This window comes from Adiantum capillus-veneris, chromosome 19 (assembly GCF_014529385.1).
Source record: "Adiantum capillus-veneris isolate H3 chromosome 19, ASM1452938v2, whole genome shotgun sequence".
In the NCBI taxonomy this organism is placed as follows: domain Eukaryota; kingdom Viridiplantae; phylum Streptophyta; class Polypodiopsida; order Polypodiales; family Pteridaceae; genus Adiantum; species Adiantum capillus-veneris.
The window spans coordinates 91,993,529-92,000,469 of NC_140949.1; the positions used below are offsets into that span (position 1 = coordinate 91,993,529).

At 43.2% G+C, this 6,941-nt stretch overlaps 1 pseudogene; it reads left to right on the top strand.

Moving 5' to 3' along the window:
• The first annotated feature begins 582 nt into the window (after positions 1-582).
• Positions 583-1,209, top strand: LOC147434464 (uncharacterized; annotated as a pseudogene).
• Positions 1,210-6,941: the final 5,732 nt, after the last annotated feature.

The following is a 6,941-nucleotide window of genomic DNA, read 5'->3' on the forward strand; positions in this document are numbered from 1 at the left end:
CACACATCAGTTTTGGCGTTTCCAACCTCATCAAGGATGGTGTTTTCTGGTCTTATCCAGCCATGGCGTTTTTCCTATACACATCAGCCCACATCATCTATAGCTTTGTGTTTTTAGCCTTGTTGCCTACATCAACATGGCAATTTGCTCCATCTATATCTAGGCATGGCGTTACTTGCCTCCATATCATACATCTACATCTAGGCGTTTCTGCCCATACATCAGCCAGCATGGCATTTTCAGCCATTTGTGCCATCATATACATCATGCAGCTTGGCATTTCAGCCATGTTGTCATGATGTGATCAAGGAGGAATAGGTTGCAACGAATTTCTTTGATGCCTATGATGGAAAGCTAAGGCAATACATTAAGGATATGCAGGAGTAATTGGACTTTGAGGATTGTGACGAAGATGTTGTAAGCAATATGTTGAAGAATACGGAGAAATGCTATAATCAAGCATGGCGTGTCTGGTGATGCTTTCATAGGGGTGTAGACTATGCGATCAAAGAATTACTGGATTGTAAGGAAGATTGGAAGGAGGAGCTCTCCGCGCTTAGGAGATGGTTGAGGGATGCGAAGATGTCACCCACCGTACGCAAGAAGCCCATTCGCAAATAGGAAGAGATTGAGTACGGGATTCAAGAGAACGAGGAGGATTTTCTTAAAATGTTATACATGAACGGCAAGGCAGGAAGGTGGAGGTCAATGCTAAACAGAAAGCACAAAACGTTGGACGATCTTACAGCAGAGGTGGATGAGTACTACACTAGCGACTTGGAGGATGATGTCTCGGACACGTGGACAAAGTTGGATGATGACATAGGTGAGAAGAATGGGGCAATTGTCGAGCGGCCTCTTTTGCCCTCAGCCACTACACTAGAGACGAGTCTTGAGATACATGATAAAGTGCAGGAAAATAGGGATGATAACGAGTCAGATGATAGAAAAGAGGATGCACAGATCGGCATGGAGGGGGTGGCTGATTTCTCATTGGGTAGCACTCTGATCAACATACATTCGGTCCCAACCAAGACTCAGGAGACTCAGATCAGCACTCAACAAATGATACAACAGCAAGACGAGCAAGATGTTTCAAAGAAGTAGGACTTTGGAGACATGCATGCAGCCGTAGTGCAGCAGGAGATGCATGGATTACTTGCAACAGAGTATCAAGTGGAATGTAAGTCCGTAGAAAAGCAGGAGTAGGTAAAACAAGATTCTATGGAGGACATAAACTTTATGCATGAGGAAAAATGTACAGTCAAGGAAAAATATGCTGAAAATTGACAAGCAACACACATCATGGAACGCGTAGGAGTGTACGCAGCATGATGTCATTCATGCAGATGCAATTGTCTACCTGATTGTGGAAATGACATGTGTCCTCTCTATGAGGACAACCAGGCACATGATTTTGTTGAATTTTTAAAAAATACTTCCACTCCGATCCAAGAAAAGTTGTCTTCATCAAAGTTGTAACCGACGGGCTGAAGATTCTGGCCATATTTTTTTTATAATTTTTGCATCTACGGTCTAGGAGATATGGCCAAAATGGTGGACGGAAGTTTTTTCAACTGTGGTGGAGACCACCCCCCTACCTTTACACACACACACCCTTCTTTTTCCACATTGAGACCTTCTTTAAAATCAGCCATTAGTCTTCTCACCCTCCTCTCCTTCCTCCTCTCTCTCAAGCTCAAAAACCCATCAAAGTTCCTCTTCTTATCACCTCTCAAGTCATACTTAATCTTGTTGTAATTCATAAGTTCTCATTCAACCCCTTTCTATTATTACTAGATATGTATTGATTTTATGTAGATTCTTTACATTTTAAAATAAGGAAGCTCTTGGACTCAAGCTATGGAGGAAGGAGTGAAGACAACACAAGTGATGATGGAGCTAATTGGTCAACAAATCACTTGGAAGGAGCTTCTTCATTGGTTGAATGTCCCTAATCAAGCCTCATTTGTACAAATTACACTTGTATCTTAACCTCACTCCTAATCACTCTCTTTCCTATATAAAGAGGCCTTCCCCTTTGTAATTTCAAGCCTCCCTCAGCCCATTGAGCCTTTGTATCACTCACCATGAGCCCATAAGCTCATTCATTCACTCTATTCTTGCACATTCTAGAGTGCAAATTGTTTCATGCTAGTAACCTCTCCTCCTCTTACTTGTGTTAATTAAGTGAAATGTTGTATATGCGTGTGAGAGTGCTTGATGTGATCTTGGCTAATCCTTGAGTGATTGTTTGGTAATCTATATGCTATTTGTGTTGGGAGTGTTTGAAGTCATCCATTCCTTGTGCACACGCCACGGTTAATGCTTCATTCATAGTGCTCTCTCTCTCTCTCTCTCTCTCTCTCTCTCTCTCTCTCTCTCTCTCTCTCTCTCTCTCTCTCTCTCTCTCTCTCTCTCTGTGTAGCGGTCCTAGTCCACGCTTCCAAGACTAGGTGGTGCCCTTATCTCATTTCCCTTGTGGCGCAATGGAGTTTGTTTTGGTGTAGAGGCCGCCATTCCAAATTTCCTTCGTCATAAATTGGTGCCCCCACTGAGGAGTTCTCAAACAGCGCTCTATCAATCCTATGAAGGAAGATCCATCAAATTCTCCGAGACTTCCACTATGGTCTCCCCAAGAAGCTCGAGAAAAGAAGCGTCTTTATCTACAAACGGCACGTATGCGGGTAAAGAGAGTTAACTACACACACCCTTCTTTGTTTCAAGGAAAATCTTGTAGTCATCAAGTCCCTAGGTCAAAAAATTGTGTGGAGTGCTTTGTGGCTAGTGTGAAGACACTTCCTTTGAAGCCTCGACTTTAGGTGGTGAAAGCACTCTCAAACTCGGGTATTAACAAGTTTTTGGAGGGGGAGCTACACATCAATGGGGTGCGGTATTGGCAAGAGGCTACATATGGTGATGCACTCCAACTACTACTAGCAAGAAGGCTCAAGGTGGTTGAGAGGGTAGCCATCGAACCCTATGAACTCTACAAAGCTGAAGATGGTCACACCAAAGCTAGGCTAATCACTGGTGAGCAAATTCTTCGCATCTCTCAAATGGTGGGATCCAAGAGAGCTCAACTTCAATGAAGTGCTTCATGGAAGGTTGTAATTAATGCACCAATGAATAATCCCATTTTCCACAACTTTCAATCAGTTCAGAATATTAGGGTGAATGTGCGCATTGATAGAAAGATTTTTTTCCAACAAAGATTGGTCTTCTATTTTGGAGCTGAGAGGTTGAGAGAGATATTTCTGTCCCCTGACCCTATAATATTTCCCATTTTGGAGTATAATGTATCTTTTGATGTTCACATCTTCATCTTGCTTTAAGCATACTCCATGAATCATAGGGATTTATATGGACCTTTCCAACCTCTTGCTAGACAAACTGTGCATATAATAGCTAGCAGAAAGCTTAGGTTCCAAAACATCATAAGGGACTTACTAGGCCCTCGTCGTCTAGCTGAGATTAATGCATCTATCAATCCATTTATTCTACCCTTAATAAGATATGATTTGGGCCTAGACGTTTTCATCTTTGTGCTGTATTGAGAGGAAGGCAACCCACTTTTATGATGGCTTTCCCAAATTTTTTTGGGCGTAGTGGGGAAAATGCTGGGGATTTTTTGGATAACTTGGAGATGGCTTTCCTTGTCTCCGGGAGGGATGACGAAGCATTGAAATTGAGAGCTTTTCCTTTGGTGCTCAAAGAAGAAGCTAGGATATGGTTCCAGGCTCTAGATCCAACCCAAAGAATTGATTGGGAGGGATTGAAGGTGGCTTTCCTACGAAGATTTCAACGAGCCAATTCGGCAGAAGAACTATGGCAACGGCTTCTGTCCCTTCATCAAGTTGACCCTCATGGTTATGCAACCTATGAGGAAGGTTTTCTGAAACTTTGGGGGCAATGGTCAGACTCACTAAACCCTGGTGAGCGAGCTCCCAATTGCCTCCAAAAGGATCGATTTATCTCAGGTTTGTACCCCTTGCTAAGGGAGAAGGTAAAGGGCAAATTTCCAAATGCTTTTGAAGATGCCTTAAGAATTGCTAGGGAAAAGAATAGAAAGATTCTCTATCAAGCCCAAGCTGGCCAGCTAGCTTTGGGAGGCAATATCACAACTATGGAAGCTTCTCACATACCTCCAAATGTGCCTAATGCACCAGACCTCAATAGAGGTCAACAAGAAGATATGCTCCAACAAATAAACAATCTCACAAACCAGCTAGAGGGGTTGAGAGTAAATCTTGTGCAGGGTGCAAGAAGGCCTATTGAGGGAAATGGTGGGAATCGGCCACCAATGCGACGTCAAGAAAGGGAAATGTTGTGTTACAATTGTGGGGAAATTGGCCATGGCATGTATAATTGCCCTCATCCCAGAAGATATGACTACCCTGTCAGAGGTCCTCGACAACAAGTAAGTCCCCCCCGTGCTAGAGCTCAAGCACAAGAGCAACCGCAACCTCAAATTTTGCAGCCACCTCGTGCTCAAGCTCAAGCCCCTGCTACTCAACCAAATGTGAGCATCATAAGGATGGAGGAGGTCCTCAAGGGCAGAAGCAACCAGGAAGAAATAGCTAAAGGGAAGATGAAGATAGATGAAGTGTCTACAATGCCTATCAAATGTGTGCGTGTCCAAGATGAAGTAGGTAAAGAACCAAGCAAGGATGCAAGCAATGAAGCAAGTACATCTCGGGCAACTAAAGGTGAAGCCAAGAAGAGAAAGACCCGTACTAGGTCTCAAATTGACATCTCTGATTTCCCTATGGGATCTCGGACACAACCTTATGACTTGACAACTGATGTGAGTTCTCAAGGACCAAAGATTACTTGGCCACAACTACTTCATATCTCCCCAAAGCTTTGACGACAATGGTCAAAAATGGTGAGCACGAGGGCAAAGCGAAGTAAGCTAGTAAGTGTAATCAAAGCATATGGTCTCAAGGATATAGTGCCTTTGGTGGAGGCTCAAATCAAGGGACAACAGATTCCAAAAACTTACATTGACAGTGGAGCAGAGGTTTGTGTCATGACAGAAAAGCTAATGCATCAATTGGGTTTAGAGGTAATGGAATCATCAAACTTTAGGGCAAAAATGGCCAATAATGTCTCTGTCACTTGTGTGGGTGTAGTGAAAGCTTTGAGAGTTTCTGTTTTTGGAATCACTACAGAGGTTGATGCTTATGTGATGCCAGTAAAGGGAGAAGGATACCCCCTTATTTTAGGACGACCTTGGCTCATGGGTATAGGAGCTAGGCAAGATTGGGCAACAGGAGACTTGGAGTTGAGGCCTCGCATGGGTGGCCATAGTCGGAAGGTGGTTTATAACCTAAAGAATGGGCGACAAGAGAACCTTGAACTAGAGACGTCAGCTGATGAGTGGAGCTCAAGTGGATGCTCCTCATCCATGGACGAGGAAGAGAGTTCAAGTGAAGAGAGTGATAGCACTCTCGAAGTCATGGGCGTCACCATAAAGGAAACTACCTCATCAGAAGACAACCCAAGGATCCAAATGGAGAATGTGTGGGATGCCAGCCTAGAGGAGATGTTATCCAAGGATATAAAGGAAGAAGAAAAGGAGGGTTATGTAAATGTTCTCAAGAAGCATGCATCATTGTTTATTTCTGATTACACTCACATTACAGGTGTCACTGCAGTGAAGCATCATATCCATCTAAAAGAAGGGAGCAAGCCAGTAGTACAAAAACTAAGAAGATTAGGAGTTGTGCAACAAAATGCACTGTTGTCTGAGGTGAAGAGACTCTTAGAAGCAGGATTCATATACCCAGTAGAAGATTCAGAATAGGTCTCCCCAGTAGTGGTGAGGCCAAAGAAGAATGGTAAATGGCGAGTGTGCGTGGATTACAAGCCACTAAATGCTGCAACAAAGAGGGACCACTTCCCTCTCCCATTTCAAGATGAGATTCTAAATGAAGTAGCAGGCCATGAGAGATACACAGTGTGTGATGGCTACTCTGGCTACTTTCAAATACGCATTGCAGAGGAGGACCAGAAAAAGACTACTTTCATCACACCATGGGGATGTTTTGCATTTCGAGTCATGCCTTTTGGTCTCACCAACGCTCCAGCCACCTTTCAACGATTCATGAACATGGTCTTCCAACCTTACTTTGGTAAGTCCATAAGGGTTTTCATAGATGACTTTTGTATTTACAGCTCCAAAAGTATGCATCTCGGCAAGATTGATGAAGGATTTACTCGTTTAGCTAAGCTGGGTGGACAACTAAACAAGGACAAATGTCACATTGGGGAACGCAAGGTTACACTATTAGGGCATGTAGTGTCCATTGATGGAATCGAGGTAGATCCTGAAAAGATAGAAACATTGCTAAATCTACCTTCCCCAACTTCCATCAAACAATTAATCTCCTTCTTGCAAAAGCTAAGATATTTGAGTAGATTCATACACTTACTCTCCCAAGTGATATTTCCTCTACAACAGCTGACTCGTCAAGAGACGCTTGTTTGGAGTGAAGAAAGTGAAGGGCATTTTAGAGAGATTAAAAAAATGTTAGGGTCACTCCCTGTAATCCTCCAACCTTGTTGGGAAGAAACATTCTTTGTAAACCCTAGTGTGGGAGAAGAAGCCATTGGTGCTGCCCTCCTACAAAAAGATCCAAAAACCTCCTTTATGAGGCCTGTGTATTTTGCTAGCCGCCTCATGGAAAACACAGAGAAGGCCTACACCCTAATGGAACAGCTAGTGTTAGCTCTCATGTTTGCGGTAACCAAATTTCGGCCATACTTGCTGCCGAAGAGGTTTGTAATTATCACTGTGGAGGATATGTTTCCCTATGCACTACAACATATGGAAATCTCTGACAAAATAGCAAAGTGGGTGGTGCGACTTCAAGAGTTTGATTATACAATACAGGTTGAAAGAACAACTCGAGCATGCTTAGCCGACATTTTAACAA